This window comes from Myotis lucifugus, unplaced genomic scaffold (assembly GCF_000147115.1).
Source record: "Myotis lucifugus unplaced genomic scaffold, Myoluc2.0 scaffold_325, whole genome shotgun sequence".
NCBI lineage: Eukaryota > Metazoa > Chordata > Mammalia > Chiroptera > Vespertilionidae > Myotis > Myotis lucifugus.
This window is the reverse complement of record NW_005871373.1, coordinates 1-19,091: the sequence shown is the minus strand read 5'-3', so window position 1 is coordinate 19,091 and position 19,091 is coordinate 1. Positions and strand designations below refer to the sequence as shown.

Sequence of the window (19,091 nt, the reverse complement as noted above, 5' to 3'; positions counted from 1 at the left end):
CAGGGGGTGTCTGTCTCCCCACCAGAGGACCTCCCCACCAGGGGTGTCTCCCCACCAGGGGTGTCTCCCCACCAGGGTCTCCTCACCAGGGGGTGTCTCCCCACCAGGGGGTGTCTCCCCACCAGGGGTGTCTCCTCACCAGGGGGTGTCTCCCCACCAGGGGGTGTCTCCCCACCAGGGGGTGTCTCCTGAGAGACTCGGTGCTGGAGGAAAAGATAGCGGTTTGATCAATGAAAGTGAGAGCTCATGGTCCAGGCCATTAGGTTGTCTGGCTGGGACCCTGAGAGATGGTGAATTGTTCAGTGGTTTCTAATAACTACCCACGTGATGAAAGTGAAGCTTTGCAATCGAACAGCTTCTCCCAGGATCTGTGGTCCAGGTTGGTGCTTGGACCTGTGCCAGGTGTTTGAGGGAACAGGGGCGATGCCAGAGGCTCCGCAGGGTGGTGGCCGGCCCACTCCCCCGCGGGAGCAGCAGGCACAGGGCAGCACATGCTCACTGGCTTCTGGGGACATCGCGTCCTCCCCTGCAGCATGTGCTGACTCAGTCCACACTGTGGGGACACTTTCATCCAGGGTGTGTTTGGAAAGAAAATGCAAAGTATGAGCACTTCCCAGGCAGCAACTGCTGAGCTGGCTGACGGTGCCCATAATGGATCCTTTTCTATTTGGGGGTAGCCACCTCCTTCCCAGGTGGGTGCTGTTCCTTCAAGTGCTGGGGTCTCCCTGGGTGAGGTGATAGCATCTCCTTGCGTATCATCCTCCTCGTTCCTCGGTTTTGAAATAAAATTGCTGGATGTGGGAGTGGTCAGGATGCCCCTGAGCTAGTCCTGCACAGGCCCAGGCGCACCCTTTCATCTCCAGCAGCTGGGAGGTAACAAGCAGTGCACAGATCTGAGCATTGCTCCCCAAGCACAAAAACCTAGTGATCAGCCACTCAAAACAACTGCAGTGTGGGGCGGTGCTTTGTGAAAACGGGAGAAGCAGCATTTTTTTGGCCTCTCAGCTCTGTGGCCTTGGCTGAGGCCTCCTGAGGCTGAGTCAGCAGCGGCACCAGCTCAGGTGAGGGGCCGCCAGCGCCTGGCCTGGAGCCCATTTCCAGAAACCTGGTCAGACTAGGCACAGCCCCGGGTGTCCCAGAGCAGCAGGGGATGAAAGGGATTGGCATGGACAACTCAGTGAATTCTTACAAAATCAAGTTTTGTGACTGCGCTACGGTGTGTCTATCCAGTACACGGCTGATGGACGCTGAGGCAGTTTCTAGTTTGGGCCCATGATGTACGGGCTGTTATGAATATTCTGTGTTTTGGTGAACATCTCTACACTTTCCTTGGGCCATACCCCAGGAGTGAAGGCCTGGCCTGCAGACTATGCATATGCTCTGGGCTGGGGCGGTGAAGTGGGGGGCTGCAGACAGTTCCCTCGAAGGTTTGCTTAAGCGCACTCCCAGCAAGGAGGTTGGAGAGAGAGAGTTCCAGTTGTTTGAAATCTTTATCAACATTTGGTATTTTCTTTCTTTTCACCATTCTGATAGGTGTGTCCTGTACCTCATTCTGGCTTTAACTGTATTTTGCTGGTGGCTAATGAAGTTGAACACTTTAAAAAATATTTACTGGCCATTAAACATTCTTTTTTAACTACCCGGTCAACCTTTTGTTCGTATAGTCTTCTTCGAGTTTGTCTTGACTTGCAGGAGCTTTGAGTACATTCTAGGTAAAAACACCTTTTCTGATAGATCTATTGCAAATCACTTCCTCGCTCTGTGGATGGCCTCTCCTGTCTTAGTGGTGTCTTCGGAAGAAAGATCTTGACTTATCAATATTGTTTATTTATAGTTAGCATATTTCTGTTCTGTTTAATAAACCTTTGCCTACTCTAACGTCATGAAGATTCCTTCTATGTGTTTTTAAAGTCTTCCTTGTTTTACCTCTCACATGTAGATCAGCGGTCCACCTGCTATTGACTTATGTGTAGGGTGTAAGGTGGTAGTTCAAGGTCCATATTAATTTTTCTATTTGTCTGTCAAAATGATTCATTTACAGAAACGAATACCCTTCTCTGACCTCACTTTAGTATCGTGCTTAGCATAATTCAGGTATCTGTGCAGTAGGAGTCTCTGGACTATTCGTTCTCTTGTATTATTCAGTTCATCTACCCAGACTAATACTGTACTGTCCTAAGTACTATAGCATTAAAATAAGACTTGATATCAGTGGGTAAGTCCTCCTGCTTTATTTTCATCCAGATTGCCATAGATACCCTTTGTATTTTATATTTCCATATGAAATATTTCCATATGAATTTTAGAATCATCTGTCAATTCCTATAAAAATACCTAAAGTGATTCCCACTGCCTTTGGCCCTGCACCTTGTCATGAGGTCTCTGATCCGGTTTGTAATCAGGTCTCTGATCTTCCCATGTGATGTGTCATATTTCCCTGGGTCATTTCCAGATCTTCTCTGTATCAGTGACTCTGATGTGCCTAGGTGTGGCTTTCCTTGTGTTTATTCTGTCTTGAGTTGTTGAACTTGTTGAATCAGTAAATTAATATTTTTCACTCTATTTGAGAAGCTGTTCACCATTATTTCTCCGAATAGTTTTCTATCCCTTTCCTCCTCCTCCCGGAGGTTTTAATTACATGTATGTTGGCAACTTGAAATTATCTGAAGTCTCTGAGGCTTTGTTCATTTTCCTATAATTTTTTTCCTCTATGTTCTTCCAATTGTGTAATTTCTGTTAACCTATTTTAAAATCCACCGATTCATTCTTATCCCGCCACTAATCTGCTCTAGAGGCCACCTGAAAAGATTGAAAATTTCTGCTATTGTTCTTTTCATCCATGTTTAAACTTGTCATAACTTCTGCTTTCCATATCTTTATTCATCAATAACTTAAAAATCATTTGAAGATATTTTTCTTTATTTCTTTGAACCTATTTACATAGTTGCTTAGATTTCTTGTTATATTACATCTCTAGAACTACTCTTGAAGAATATATTTGCAGAGTGTAAGATTTTAGTTTTGCAATTATTATCTTTTAACACTTTAAATATATGACTCTGTTGCCTTGTATTTTTCACACTTCCTAACGCAGCTGTAAGTTTTCTTTTGAAGGTCATATGTCTTTTTTGCTCTGGCTGCTTTTATGTTTTTGTTCTTCTTTTTGGTTCTTGGTGGGTCTAATTGTAGTTGTCTTTGGTTTATTCTTTCAAATTTTTTTTTATCATCTCCCCTTTCCTCCCCTCCTTCACCACTGCCTACCAGGAGGGCTTCTGGCCAGAGGAACCCAAATTCCTGCAAAGGTTCTACTTTGAAGTATTTTAGTAACAAACTAGTCCATTAGTGCAAATATTATTTTCCCATTAACTTGGGGCTTGCGAAGTTCCATGAATGCTGCTTCTCACTTGCTTTCTCTCTTCTAAGATTAATTACTCATATGTTAGACTTTTGGAGTATGTCTCGCATGTCTCCATGCTCTCCAGTATTCTTTTTTTTTTTTTTTTTTTTTACCTAGGCATTAATTTAGATATTTTTTGTTAAATTATCTCCCAATTAGCCAATACTATGCTCTGTGGTGCTTAATCAGTTGTTAGTTCACCAACTGACTTTTTATTTCAATTATCATAGTTTTTAGTTTTACCATCTATTGATTATTTTTCATAGAGTCTCCTTCTTTGTAGGTATTCTTCATCCTTTCAGCTACACATTAGCTCACCCTTTCACAGTCCTCATCTGCTCGTCACAATTTCTCATAACGTTTGGCTTGTTGCAATGTCTGCGCTTTTCCTCTTGGTTATCAGCCATGTTTTCCTGCCTCTTCAGTATGTTTTTAGTTTTGTCAGACGCTGTGCACAGAGCTCCAGACGTGCCCAGATGTGTCACTGCTTATCAGCGAGCTCTTTCTCCCGTTCAGCAGGTGAAATGAGGTGCTGGTGGCATCACTTCAAACAGGATTCGCGCTTTTGGAAAGACACACGACGCGGGCCCACCGCTTTGTCATGGCTGAGGCTTTTCTGGGCTTTTCCTGGAGAGGTTTGGGGGTGGCTTCCTTAGTCCTGGAAACTGAGCGACCCAGACGTGCTCTCAGGAGCTCGGCCCTGCTGTCCAGGGCTCCGTCCAGACAGGCGTGCGGCCGGCAAACGTCCTGGGGAGAGCGGGCCTGTGCGCCAGGCAGGCCCTCCCGCCGCAGGTTCGCTGTGTAGCTGCTTCAGGCTCCGGGAGACCCGCTCCGTACAGGTGGGCAGGAGGCCTCCATGTGAGCACACGTGCACAGAGCTCACTCTCGTGTTATCACTTATCCCTGATTGTACCACTTTCCCCGTGAACAACTGCGGTCCTGCTTCTGCCCCGCCCTGCATTCGCCAGGCCTCCCGCCCTGGAGGCTGCCTGCCCCGCGCCGGCCTCGCCCTGCGCCCGCATGGCGCTCACAGTCAGGGCGCTGCTCCGGGCTGCGGAGCTGGGCTGCTTTCTCTGCCCACGAGGGTCTCTGCCCGGCCAGGTCAGCCCTTAGCTTACAGCAGGGTTGGAAAATGTCTTCAGAGAATAGCAGGCCGTATTCGAATGGCTCTCTTCGCTGAAAAGTCTTTCCTACTCCTCCTCGCTGTCACAGCTCTGGCTGCATTTATAACTGTTGCATCAGATCCGATGCGGCTTTCATTCAGGTGTGGCCTCCTCCAGCAGAAGCTCCCGACAAGCTAATCTCCACTTTCATTTCCCAGCTGATTATATGAACCCATGTTTCTCGGTTTTCCTTATGCAAACTTTTTGTTGGTCTCCCTTATTCATTTCCTCATTAGTGAGTTAAATGGCTTCTGGCCTGTGCCGACAGTTACATGACGATTCTGTTTTGCAGACACATGTGAACCAGAGCGCAGAGCAGCATTTGGCAGGCTGCGCCCCTCCAGCGCTTCTGCTCCAGAGAGCTGGCTTCACTGCATAGCAGGCTGGATGGAGAGCAGGCGACCCTGAGGCAACGGAGGGGCTGGGTCCAGAGCCGGGGCTTTTGACTCTCGGTTCCAAGATTGCGACTTTTTTGCAGGCAAGGAGGAAAGTATCTTGTTGATAGGAGTTTCCTCAGGATCATGTGAAATGTTGCTATTGTGGGATTTTAGTTCCTGCGGCCAAACTTCCCAAGGTGGTTAAGGGTGGTGAAGGAGGGGAGAAGCAAGTAGATCAAATGAGAAAAAGAAAAAGAGCAGTCATTTTAAGGGACAGAAAAGAAAATGCTACCGATCTTACTCATTGAGAAAGCTCGCCAAGCCTTGTAACACCCTGTGAAAAAATAAACACAGCCGAACAAAACAAACCAAGGCGCTTGTGGGGTCATGCTGGCTGTGTGCCCAGAGCATTGCTCAAGCCGCTCCGGTTTGCCCTGTTACCAAACAAGCTGACTTCGTCCTGCCAGAGTTTGGAAAGCTCCTTGCTATTGGACAGTGCATCTAGAAAATAACTGCATGCAGACCACAGTCAGAGGTAGGAATATGTGACCTGGGTAGACGAATGCAGGTCGCATGTACGTATGTGAGGAGATGCTGCATTTGTACTGAAAATGATGAGCAGGACATGATATTTACACTTGTTGATCAAACACACACACACACACACACACACACACACACACACACACACACCAGCTATTAAGGCCCAGCAAAGCAGAAATGTAGAAAGACATTTTCTAGGAGAAATATTTTACTTTTCAAAGTGATAGCGGTCAGTTCTCTCTCTCTCTCTCTCTCTCTCTCTCTCTCTCTCTCTCTCTCTCACACACACACACACACAGAACAAAAAGCAGACTTTCCCAAGCATTTAAGCTTTACCCTTTACCTCCTCTCCCTCCAGCAGAACCTTTTCTTATTGCTATATCATGAACTGCTCGGTGTTAAGATTTGTTATAAAGCTACAATAATCAATGCAGTGTGTCACAGGTATAAAGATGGACAAGTGGATCAATAAAAGACATAGAGAACCCCCAAACAGAGGTATACACATATGGATAATGGGTTTCTGACAACTTCAAAAAGCAATTGCCCAGCCAGTGTGGCTCAGTGGTTGAGCATCGACCCATGAACCAAGAGGTCCCCAGTTCAATTCCCGGTCAGGGCTGGATCCCCAGTGGGGGGCATGCAAGAGGCAGCAGATCGATGTCTCTCTCTCATCATTGATGTTCCTCTCGCTCTCTCCCTCTCTCCTTAAAATAAATCAATAACAACTTCTTTTAAAAAAGGCAATGGAGATAGCATGGTATTTACAACAAATGGTCCTGAAATCTTTGGACATCCACATGCAAAATGAAAGCACACACACAAAAAACCTTTGATACATATTTCACACCAAAAATGGTCTCAAAATGGATTGTAGAACTAATGCAAAACCTAAAATGATAAAACTTCTGGAAGAAAACATAAGAGATCTTGGGTTAGGCAAAGATATATATGACAAGAGCAAAGTCCATAAAAGAAAATTTTAATAAATTCGGCTTTATCAGAAGACATTTGTAATTCTTATACCTAATAAAGTTATATCCAGAATATGTAAATAACTCTTAAGATGCAATAATAAGAAAACAAACAATCCAATTAAACATGGGCAAGTAACTTAAGTGTTTCATCAATGAAGACAAATGGATAGGAAATAAGCACATGAAAAGATGATCAATATCTTTAGTCCTTAGGGAAATGACCGTTAAAATGACTAAAATTTTAAAAAGTCTAACCAAACCCACTATGGGTAAGAATGTGGAGCAGTGGAGAATGGAACTCAACTACTGCTGGGACAGGAGGAACAATTTGTTTTTTTCTCCAAAAGTTCAAAATATACCTACTGTATGATTCAGACATTTCACTCCAAGTATTTACCCACGAGAAATGAAAGCCTACAAAGATTTGTACACATGCTCATAGCAGTGTTACTTGTAATAGCCCCACACTGGAAACCACCCAGTGTCCATCGCCAATGGAGTGGATAGACAGGGGAATATCCATACATGAATATTCACACTAAAAATGAACCAACTGCTGATACATACTATAATACAGATGAATCTTAAAATAATTCGGAGTGAAAAAAGAGAGGGTATACTATATGGCTTCATTCACAGAAAATTCGAGAAATTACAAACTAATCAGTAGTAACAGAAAGGCAGGTCAGCCGTGGCCTGGGGAGGGGCAGCGGGGGTGGATTACAAAGGGACATGAGAACATGTTAGGGATGATGGATATATTCATTATCTTGATGGTGGTGATTGTCACAGATTTACACGTATGTCAAAACCGTCACAAAATTTTCGCTTTGCAGCTGTTTCCCAAGAGCTTAACCGTTTAGCTCCTCCCCGGTGTTCCTTTTTCTTGCCACGTCATGACCCACGTGTTTCCTCTGAGCGTCACAGACATACAGCCCTTTCCTGGCAGAAGTGGTGGTGCCATTTTTTGGTAGTAATCCTGGGGGAAACACCCGACCCAATTTGTGTTGTGGTAAAAAGAGATGTTTGGGGTGATGATGAAGAATGCAGAAAGGGAAGCCAAACTATCTATTAGAAATAAAAATGGATTTTTTCCACTACTTCCGTGAGACTTTGCGGTGGAGTGGAGCGCTCCTGCTCTGACGGCGGCGCGTCTTGAGGGGAGGCGAGCCCGCGGAACCGCAGCGATGACTGATGACTGATGACGGAGGCTGACGTAAATCCGAAGGCCTACCCTCTCGCAGGCCACCTCACCAAAAACTATTGGACCTCGTTCAGCAGTCATGTAACTACAAGCAGCTTCGAAAAGGAGCCAATGAGGCCACCGAAACCCTTAACAGAGGCATCTCTGAGTTCATTGTGGTGGCTGCAGACGCAGAGCCCTGGAGGTCATCCTGCACCCCTCGCTGCTGTGTGAGGACAAGAATGTGCCCCGCGTGTTTGTGCGCTCCGAGCAGGCGCTGGGGCGGGCCTGCGGGGTCTCCGGGCCTGTCACCGCCTGTTCTGTCGCCATCAAAGAAGGCTCCCAGCTGAAGCAGCAGATCCAGTCCATTCGGCAGTCCATTGAAAGGGTCTTAGTCTAAACCGGTGGCCTCTGCCACGCTCTCTCTTGCCTCCTCCCCCTCGGTTGTGTATCGTATTGTCCGTGTTACCATGCAGGATTTCCAGCTACCTTCTATTGTTATAAAATGGTGTGGTTGGTGTGTTGCTGTCCGAGAGCCAGAGGCAGTCCGCTGCGGCCACCGCTCCTCCAGCCGCCCGACAATGTCGTCTCATTTAGTAGAGCAGCCACCGCCCCTGCACAACAACAACAACAACTGCGAGGAAGGGGAGTCGCCTGTGCCCCGCCAGCTGGCCTCAACAGTTCCTGGGTGGAGTGACCCATGAACAGCAGCAATGGTAATGATAATGGCAATGGGAAAAATGGGGGACTGGAGCACGTCCCTTCCTCATCCTCTACCCACAATGGAGACATGGAGAAGATTCTTAGATGCACAACGTGAATCAGGACAGAGTAGTTCAAGTGGTAGTTCTCACTGTAACAGCCCTTCCCCACAAGAAGATGGGCAAATTATGTTTGATGTGGAAATGCACACCAGCAGGGACCATAGCCCTCAGTCAGAAGAAGAAGTTGTAGAAGGAGAGAGAGAAGTTGGTGCTTTGAAGAAAAGTGTAGACTGGGTGTCCGACTGGTCCAGTAGGCCTGAAAACATTCCCCCATAAGAGTTCCACTTCAGGCACCCTAAACGTTCTGTTTCTTTAAGCACGAGGAAAAGTGGAGCCATGAAGAAGGGGGGCATTGTCTCTGCGGAATTTCTTAAGGTGTTCATTCCATCTCTCTTCCTTTCTCATGTTTTGGCTTTGGGGCTAGGCATCTATATTGGAAAGCAACTGAGCACATCTTCTGCCAGCACCTATTGAAGGCCAGGAGCCCCGGGAACGCGTGCGCCCTGTGAAGAGGTGTATTGTCACAGCAGTTTATTTGAACTTGAGACCCTTGTAAGCATGACCCAACCTACAGGCCTATTTTTACATATTCAAGCTCCAGTAACTCTCAAATCCAGTATTTTATTCAAACTCTGTTGAGGCATTTTACTAACCTCATTCTCTTTGGGCCTGTAAGACTTTAGAATTTCCTAACAGAGTTTACTGTTGTTTAGAAATTTGCAAGGGCTTCTTTTCCGCAAATGCCACCAGCAGATAATAATTTTGTCAATAATGCTATTGTCTCCTTTTAGTGCCACCAGACTTAGACCAGAATCACTCACGGTATAAATTTTACTCTCTCAAGATGACTACCATCTCGCTCATAAAACGAGATAAGACTAGCAAATGACGTAAAAGCTTTGTTGTTTTGTTTTTCAAGAAAAAGGCAAGCTTCCTTAAGCTTTAATTTATAAGTTATTAAAAAAGGAAACAAGAAAAAAAAACAACACGCAAGACACAAGAAAAAAATACCTTGGGCAATAAAAATTTCTTTTAAACCAGCTTTGTCTAAACCTCCTAATGGCACCTTTTAATTTGTAGGATACGGTCTATGGGTGTGAAATAGAATAAGAACTAAAATACATCAGCAGATTTTAATACTAGTAGGTTGTAATGCTGTCTTTTCTATGGTGTAGAATCTTTATTTCTGATAAGGAACATCTTAGGCCTAGAAATATGAAATTGCTTTTGGGATTTGTGTGTGTTTTGGTATTTTTGTGTTTATTAGCTGCATTTGAATTTTTCATGACTTTCTTTAAATTTAAAAAAAAATTTTTTTTCTAAGAAGAGGCTTTGGAATGAGGTCCAGTTTGCAGTATAAATATCAGCATATTGTTTCAGGAAGATCACGCACACTCGGAAGCCTTTAAACTCCACAGGTAATTGTTTCCGAGTTATTCCAAGCACTTGTGCAGCTTTGAAAACAGACTTGGTTTGTGGGAACATTTGACACAGTTCTGAAAAGATGCCATTTGTTTTTTCCTGACCTCTCCTTTTTAATGTTTACTGTATAATCTTCCCACGTGACTCCTGTGATCCTGCAGGCACTGGTCATTCTCTCTTGTAGCCATCTTTTCAGATACATTAAACTCCTCACGTTCCAGAACTCTCAACAACTTCCTTCAATGACATACTTTTTGTGTGTGTTTGTTTCTAAAATGTGAAGCTTTAGGACCAAATTGTTAGAAAGCATCAGGATTACCAATTATTTCAAGTAGATTTATTGGGTTTCAAAACACATAGCATGACTCTGAAGGATACTATTACATGTTTTATATATAAATAATTACTGTTTATGATATAGACATTACTATTGAATATTTAGAGACCATTGTTAATTTTAAAACTAGCAAAATACTCATTAAATAAAGTACATCAGGTTGACTTGAATAAAAACACTTTGACAACCAGGTTTGCCAGTTTGCAGAAACTAACTCTTCTCTCTCACATCAAGTTTTTAAAAATTTGTGTTATAGTGGAAAATAAAATACCGAGTAACAAAATATAATTTCTGACTATCTTTTTTTTTTCCAGGAATATAGCTAGCTATCTTTAAGAAAGAGATGATATATACAAAATAGTTTTCTGAATTATTTTACTTTATGTTTCTTTCTAGCAATGTATGCTAAGTAATTTTGGACATCTTTTTATTATACCTTGTTTCTATGTTATTCTTAAACCTGGTAACACTTGATTTGTCTTCTGTAACCTATTTATTTCAAGTGTTCATATTTAAATTTCTTTGGGAAGAACAAAAATGTGATGATCCACTGATTTTGAAAAGCCTGAATAAAATCGGAAAAGCTGGTAAAGTTAAGAGAACTAAATAATTAAACTGCTATAATATACAATTTGGAATTATGGGAGGAAAAAGCAAAATTATTCTTAAAATAAGACCAACTTTGTACAGGCACTGCATCGCTCTCTTGAAATTCAGTAACAGTTCTATCAGTGTGATTGAACTTGGGTATATTAATGATATTTTTTCAACATTGAAAATAAATTTAGTTTTGCCCTTTTTCTTAAAAATACCAGTGAAATTTTGTCCTGTTTATTACATGGTCACAGGAGAACTTCTATAAGGTGGAATCATGCAGTGTTTATTGGTAGCACTAGCTTACGGGACAGATATTTAGGCTCCTCCCCAGATTTGTGTTGAACAGAAACAGATTATGTGATTGGAAAGGAGAGTTGACATTTTAAGAGGAATGTTTAAAAAGCTTTGCACCTGTTTACAATTTGGAGATGAAAAGGCGGGCTTCGTTTTTCTACTGTGTGATAAAAACTGGCTTAAAATATTTACAAACAGAGTCAAGAGTAAAACTGTACAAACTTGCACATTGGAAAGTGCAACAAGTTACTTTGATTGCAGTACAAATATTTACTGTTCTAAAAATTGAAGACTTAGCCAGGCAGATGAATTTTTAAGTGAACCAGTTGTTGAAATTATTGGAATTAACTGAGCCAAAGTGATTCTGCATTCTTCATCTATTTAGTTAGCACTTTGTATCATTATATACCGCAAAAAATAAAAATAAAAAATAAAAAAATATTGTAGTAGTAAAAAAAAAAAGAAATAAAAATGCCACTTTTTATAAATTCTGTTTATCTGATCAAGTTTCACTACAAAAATGGTTTTCAATTTCTTTAAAAATAAAAGATGAGAGGTGGATTGATTATTTTTTAATATTTAGATTGCAAAATACTTCAACTTTACAAAGAAATAAATGTACTTTGTAAGATATAAGGTTTGAAGTTAGCAAACCTGTGCTGTGAACCCACCAAGTCCTCTGGGAAGAAGAACATATCAACATCTTATGGGTTGCTGCAGGCCCCTCGCGCCTTCTTGCTTCCTCCCCAGAGATAATTACCCTCTTGAGTTTAGAATGTATGTAGTTTTATCATTTGTTTGCATATCAAAACAATAGATATTGTATATTCTAGTTTCTGTTATTGCCACGAGTTAGATAGAAATATATGTTTACCTTTCCAAATATGTGTGTTTTTGTTATTCTTTCTAATTTAATTGCATTGTGGTAGAAAATTAACGTCTGTAACTAATACAGAACTTTGTTCTAAACTATGGTCTGCGTTTTAAAAAAATCTGCTTGAGTGTTTTTTATGTTTTTGGTGGTTTTTTTTTTTTTTGCCCCTTATTGTGTTTTGATTCGCTTTCAAATTTTGAAACATATTCATATCTGCTTTGTAGTCTATATTTGATCATTCAATACCTTAATTATTTTTCTACCAGTCCTGTTTTCTTAGATTTCTTTCCCAGTGCATGCTTAATAATTGACGTCTTTATGTGCTTTAAGAATGTTGATAGTGAAGTCGTGTTTGTTTAGAGTCAATGGTGAACACCTTTGAGTGCTTCCTTCGAGCTCACGTCTCCCTCAGTCTGCGGCCTCGTCCACTCGGCACAGGCTTGTGCTTTCCCAACACCCACGCCTGCGGAGGTGCCAGGAGCTGCGCGTGAGCACGGCAGGCTGCTTCCTCAGTCTGAACCCAGACCTGAGGGGGAGATAACATTTCTCTCCGCTATTTGCCTCTGGGGAGTGCTTTTCTATTCACAATTCTAGAAGGTTTTAATCCTTCCTGAGTTCTACGATTATGTGTGCTGCTTTCAATCTCACACTTGGTCCTGTGTGGCTTAGCTCTATCCCCAATCCATTAGCAGATGGGTTCCCAAGTCCATCTGTTGGAAAGACCTGGTTATTGGCTTTGCATATAAATCATGAAATACATCAATGTTTGCATATATATGTATATCATTTCAACCTTCCATCATATTAAATGTTAATGATGACTGGACAAATAGACTTTTTCTTTCTATTCCTCAGATGTCCAGCCCAGGGCTCCAGAGCTGGAAAGAGAATTCCCCATAACTTCGGGCTGTAAAAACCAGCAGGGATTGTGGCTCAGTGACACGGAAGCTGCTGGAGTCCCAGGCAGTTACTGCTAAAGGCCAGCACATGAACTTACATGGTCCCACTCCTTCTGAGCTCCATTGTTGGGTGGCAACTGGGTGGCAGCAGAGACACACAGGGAGGTACTGGAGTGTCTGGAATTGGGGCAGGAACTCAGGGGTGCTTTCTTCCAGACAGAGGTACTCCCAGAGATCATTGCTCCTATGCTGGGACCTCCCCAGTCACAGAGCTCACTCGCAGCCATATCTACATTTCTATTAGCCTGGCTGACACTGTTTGCTCTGCCCTGGTGATTCCCTGAGACCCTGTCCCATCCAATTTGCAGTCCCATCCAAGCTGTTTGTAGTGGCTTTCCCATATGAATGGCCTATCCTGGCTCAGGCTTCAGACTTTCGTAAAATCTCTCAAACAAACTGCAGCTGGAGTCAGCATGCCCAAAACCTATCAATAAGAGGCCCAAGACCTAGCACTAGCTACCAGCCTGCCTTGCTTCACCGCTTGGCCTCACCTGGGCACTTCCAAGTCCAATTCAAGTAGCAGTCATCTGCAGATCTCTCTATAGCTCCTGCTAGGTGGCCCCAGGCAGTGGCTGACTTTGCACTTCCTGGAAGGCCCTAGAGCCAGTGCACCCTGTGGACAGCTTCAGACCATAGCACATCCACAAGTAACACACAAAGGGGCAGACTCAGTGAGCTCCAAAGCCCCACTGAAGCAAGTCCTGCTCCATAAGGGTGTCTCCTGCACAGCAGCTCTCCCACTATAGTCACAGCTGGTTCTCACAGCCAATTGACCTGGAAGTCAATTCCTCCCAGTGATGCCAACAGCAATCAAGGCTCAACTAAAACAAGTCTGTGCACACAGCCCACACAGGGGTGCACCTAGAGTGCCCAGCTCAGGTGACTGGGGAGGCTGAGTCACTGGGCCCTACAGGACACCTACTACACAAGCCCACTCTACCAATTCCAGGAGCCATAGCTGCTCTACCTAATACATAGAAACAGCACAAGGAGGCAGTCAAAATGCAGAGACAAAAAAACATGTCACAAATGAAAGAACAGAAAAAATCTCCAGAAAAAAGAAGTAAATGAAATGAAAGCACACAAACTACTAGATATAGAAGGCAAAACAATGGTTATAAGGTTACTCAGGATATTCATGAGAGCTTCAAGGGACTTAGTGAGACTTTCAAGAATCTTAGTGAGAATTTCAGATATGAAAAAGAACCAGTCATAAATTAAGCATACACTGACTAAAATAAAGAATAATTTACAGGGACTCAACAGTAGAGTAGAGGATTCTGAGCATCAAACCAATGATTTGGAATACGAGGAAGCAAAAAACACCCAATCAGAAGACCAAAAAGAATCCCAAAATATGAAGATAGTGTAAGGAACCTCTGGGAAAACTTCAATTGTACCAACATTCTCATCATAGGGCGCCAGAAGAAGAGAGAGAGAGCAAGATATTAAAAACCTATTTGAAGGAATAATGACAGAAAACTCCCTTTACCTGGTGGAAGAAATAGACTTGCAAGTCCAAGAACAAGAGGAATCCAAAGGGTCCCACACCAAGACACATCATAATTAAAATGCCAAGGGTTAAAGACAAAGATAGAATCTTAAAAGCAGCAATAGAAAAGCAGTTAGTTACTTTTAGGGGAGCATTCATACGACTGTGAGGTGATTTCTCAACAGAAACTTTGCAGGCCAGAAGGGAGTGGCAAGAAATATTCAAAGTGATGAGTAGTAAGGACCTACAACCAAGATTACTCTACCCAGCATAGCTATCACTTAGAATTGAAGGTCAGATAAAGAGGTTCACAGACAAGAAAAAGCTAAAGGAGTTCACCATCAACAAACCAGTATTATATGAAATGTTAAAGGATATCTATCTTAGCTAATAAGAGACAAACATGGTAATTAACCATACCTCCGACACACTTCCCATTGGCTAATCAGGGTGATATGCAAATTAACTGCCAACCAAGATGGCGGCCGGCAGCCAGGCAGCTGAAGCGAACAGGAGGCTTGCTTGCTCCAGTGATGGAGGAAGCCAAGCTTTCCCGCCTGCCATTGCTGGGCTCTGAGCTTGCACTCTAAGAAACAATGTTGCAAATATAGAAGCTAAACAAACCCCGTGCTTTCAGCCAGCCGGCCGAGCTGGAGTTGCAACAGTGTTTCAATTATAGAAGCCAAACAAACTCAGATTCCTGCTTTCAGCAGCCAAGGTCTCAGAGCTGGAGCCAAGCATCAGAGCTAAAGCTGGCTCTCAGTTCCAGTGACAGCCATAGAAGGTATATAAATCCCAGAATAAAAAAAAAGAAAAAAAGAAGAGGTTGGGAGCTTCAGTCACCTGCCAGCCTGAAAACGGCCCTCAGCCCCTCACCCAGATTGGCCAGGCACCACAGTGGGGACCCCAACCCTGAAGGGGGTGTGACCAGCTGCAAACAGCCATCATCCCCTCATCCAGGCTGGCCAGGCACCCAAGTGGGACCCCCACCCTGATCCAGGACACCCTTCAGGGCAAACCAGCCAGCCCCCACCCATGCACCAGGCCTCTATCCTATATAGTAAAAGGGTAATATGCCTCCAGGCACCGGGATCAGCGGAGCCGTGAGGCCTCCCGAACCCGGGATCAGTGGAGCCTCCCAGCACTGGGATCAGCGGAGCTGCAAGGCCTCCCAACACCGGGATCAGCGGAGCAGCGAGGCCTCACTGCCCCTGTGTCAAGCGGAGCCATGAGGCCTCCCAGCACCGGGATCAGTGGAGCAGCGAGGCCTCCTAGCACCGGGATTAGTGGAGCAGCGAGGCCTCACTGCCCTGGTGTCAAGTGGAGCCGCGAGGCCTCCCAGCACTGGGATCAGCGGAGCCGTCAGGCCTCCTGGTCCCTGGAGCAGCATGACGGGGGCAGTGCCCAAACCCTCTGATCGCCCTGCAGCTCTGTGTGTGACAGGGGGCGGGGCCACAACCTCCCTATCCGCCCTGCTCTGTTCGTGACAGGGGAAGGCGCCCCAACCCCCTGATCAGTCCTGCTCTGTGTGTGACAGTGTGCGGCGCCCCAAACCCCCCATGGGCCCTGCTCTGTGTGTGACTGGGTGGAGCCTCAACCTCCCCATCGGCCCTGCCCTGAGTGTGACAGGGGGGAGTGCCCCCAACCCCCTGATCGTCCCTGCTCTGTGTATGACAGGGGGCGGTGCCCCAACTCCCCTATAGGCCCTACTCTGTGCATGACAGGGGGGAGCTCCCCAACCCCCTGATTGGCCCTGCTCTGTGCGTGACAGGGTACGAAGCTCCAACCTCCCTGATCGGCTCTGCTCTGTGCGTGACAGGGCGTGGCGCCACAACCTCCCCATCGACCCTGCCTTGAGTATGACAGGGGGTGGCACCCCAACCCCCCAATCGGCCCTACCCTGAGTGTGACTGGAGGTGGCATTGCAACCTCTCGATCCTCCCTGCTCTGTGCATGACAGGGGGCGGCACCCTAACTCCCCAATTGGCCCTGCTCTGAGCCTGACCAGGGGCGGCACCTAGGAATTGGGCCTGCCCTCTGCCACTCGGGAGCGGGCCTAAGCCAGCAGGTCGTTTTCTCCCGAGGGGTCCCAGATTGTGAGAGGGCACAAGTGGGGCTGAGGGACACTCCTCCCCGCCACCAGTGCACAAATTTTTGTGCACCCGGCCTCTAGTCCTATCTAATAATAGACAAACATGGTAATTAACCATACCCCCAACACACTTCCCATTGGCTAATCAGGGTGATATGCAAATTAACTGCCAACCAAGATGGCGGCCGGCAGCCAGGCAGCTGAAGCGAACAGGAGGCTTGCTTGCTCCAGTGAAGGAGGAAGCCAAGGTTCCCCGCCTGCCATTGCTGGGCTCTGAGCTTGCACTCTAAGAAACAATGTTGCAAATATAGAAGCTAAACAAACCACATGCTTTCAGCCAGCCAGCTGAGCTGGAGTTGCAACAGTGTTTCAATTATAGAAGCCAAACAAACCAGATACCTGCTTTCAGCAGCCGAGGTCTCAGAGCTGGAGCCAAGCATCAGAGCTAAAGCCGGCTCTCAGTTCCAGTGACAGCCATAGAAGGTAAATAAATCCCAGAATAAAAAAAAAAAAAGAAAAAAAGGAGAGGTTGAGAGCTTCAGTCACCTGCCAGCCTGAAAACCGTCTTCAGCCCCTCACCCAGACTGGCTAGGCACCCCAGTGGGGACCCCAACCCTGAAGGGGGTGTGACCAGCTGCAAACAGCCATCATCCCCTCATCCAGGCTGGCCAGGCACCCAAGCAGGACCCCCATCCTGATCCGGGACACCCTCCAGGGCAAACCAGCCGGCCCCCACCCATGCACCAGGCCTCTATCCTATATAGTAAAAGGGTAATATGCCTCCTAGCACCGGGATCAGCTGAGCAGCAAGGCCTCACTGCCCTGGTGTCAAGCAGAGCTGCGAGGCCTCCCAGCACTGGGATCAGCAGAGCTGCGAGGCCTCCTGGCCCCTGGAGCAGCGTGACAGGGGGCAGCGCCCAAACCCTCTGATCGCCCTGTGGTTCTGTGTGTGACAGGGGGCGGGGCTGCAACCTCCCTATCCGCCCTGCTCTATTCATGACAGGGGAAGGCGCCCCAACCCCCTGATCGGCCCTGCTCTGTGCCTGATGGTGGGGAGCTCCCAAACCCCCTGATCGGCCCTGCTCTGTGCCTGATAGGGGGGAGCTCCCGAACACCCTTATTGGCCCTGCTCTGTGTGTGACAGGGTGCAGTGCCCTAACCACCCCATGGACCCTGCTCTGTGTGTGATGGGTTGGAGCTGCAACCTCCCCATCGGCCCTGCCCTGAGTGTGACAGGAGGGAGTGTCCCAACCCCGTGATTGGCCCTGCTCTGTGTGTGGCAGGGGGTGGTGCCCCAACTCCCCTATTGGCCCTACTCTGTGCATGACAGGGGGGAGCTCCCCAACCCCCTGATCGGCACTGCTCTGTGCATGACAGGGGGGACCTCCCCAACCCCCTGATCGGCCCTGCTCTTGCGTGACAGGGGGTGGCACCGCAACCTCCTCATCAATCCTGCCTTGAGTGTGACAGGGGGCGGCACCCCAACCCCCCAATCGGCCCTATCCTGAGCGTGACTGGGGGTGGCATCGCAACCTCCCAATCTGCCCTGCTCTGTGCATGACAGGGGGTGGCACCCCAACTCCCCCATTGGCCCTGCTCTGAGCCTGACCAGGGGCTGCACCTAGGGATTGGGCCTGCCCTCTGCCACCCAGGAGCAGGCCTAAGCCAGCAGGTTGTTATCTCCTGAGGGGTCCTAGACTGTGAGAGGGCACAAGTGGGGCTAAGGGACACCTCGCCCCTCCCCCCGCCAGTGCACAAATTTTTGTGCACCGGGCCTCTAGTATATATATAAAAGTCCAGAGACCTTTACAGTGAGCAATCAGAATGACCAAAATGACAGGTCATCCAGTTGCTAAGATGGGCACTGACCATCAGGGGGCAGATGTTCAATGCAGGAGCTGCTCCCTAGTGGTCAGTGTGCTTCCGCAAGGGGAGTGCTGCTCAGCCAGAAGCCGGGCTCATGGCTGGCGAGCACAGCTATGGCGGTGGGAGCCTCTCCCAACTCTGCAGAAGCACTACCAAATGACAGCAGTGATGAGCATGAGCCACACGGCGCCCAGCCCCAGTTCGGGTTCCTCCCTGGCCACCTGCCACTTGACACACTGCTACGTTCCCCGAGGGGTCCCAGATTGCGAGAGGGCGCAGGCAAGGCTGAGGGACGCCCCCCCCCCCCCCATGCATGAATTTCGTGCACTGGGCCTCTAGTTCTTTAATAAGAGAAGAAGAAGAAGAAGAAGAAGAAGAAGAAGAAGAAGAAGAAGAAGAAGAAGGAGGAGGAGGAGAAGAAAATGGCAATAAATACATATCTATTAACAATTGAATTTAAACAAAATAATGAACAAAATAAACTGATGAATAAAATAGAATCAGAGGCATGGAAACATAGAACAGACTGACAAATCTCAGAGGGACAGCAGGGGGGAGGAGGCAGAGATTAATCAAAGATCTTATATGCATATATGAATTACCTATGGACACAGACAATAGGGTGGTGAAGGCCTGGGGTTGGGTGGAAATGGACAAGTAATATATCTTCTTACCTTATTAAAATCAGTGACTTCCTTATTTATTGAGAAGAGCAGCAAAGTGCACCCAAAGTTCACAGAATGTACAGCCAGGT

At 46.2% G+C, this 19,091-nt stretch overlaps 1 long non-coding RNA gene and 2 pseudogenes across 1 annotated transcript; all 3 read left to right on the top strand.

Moving 5' to 3' along the window:
- Nucleotides 1-581: 581 nt before the first annotated feature.
- Nucleotides 582-5,305, top strand: LOC111828294. The gene is made up of 2 exons (XR_002832113.1): nucleotides 582-692; nucleotides 4,853-5,305. It is a non-coding gene; the product is annotated as an uncharacterized LOC111828294 (long non-coding RNA).
- A 2,353-nt stretch (nucleotides 5,306-7,658) lies between these two features.
- Nucleotides 7,659-10,353, top strand: LOC106699152 (annotated as a pseudogene).
- On the top strand, nucleotides 8,317-10,353 carry LOC111828292 (annotated as a pseudogene).
- Nucleotides 10,354-19,091: the final 8,738 nt, after the last annotated feature.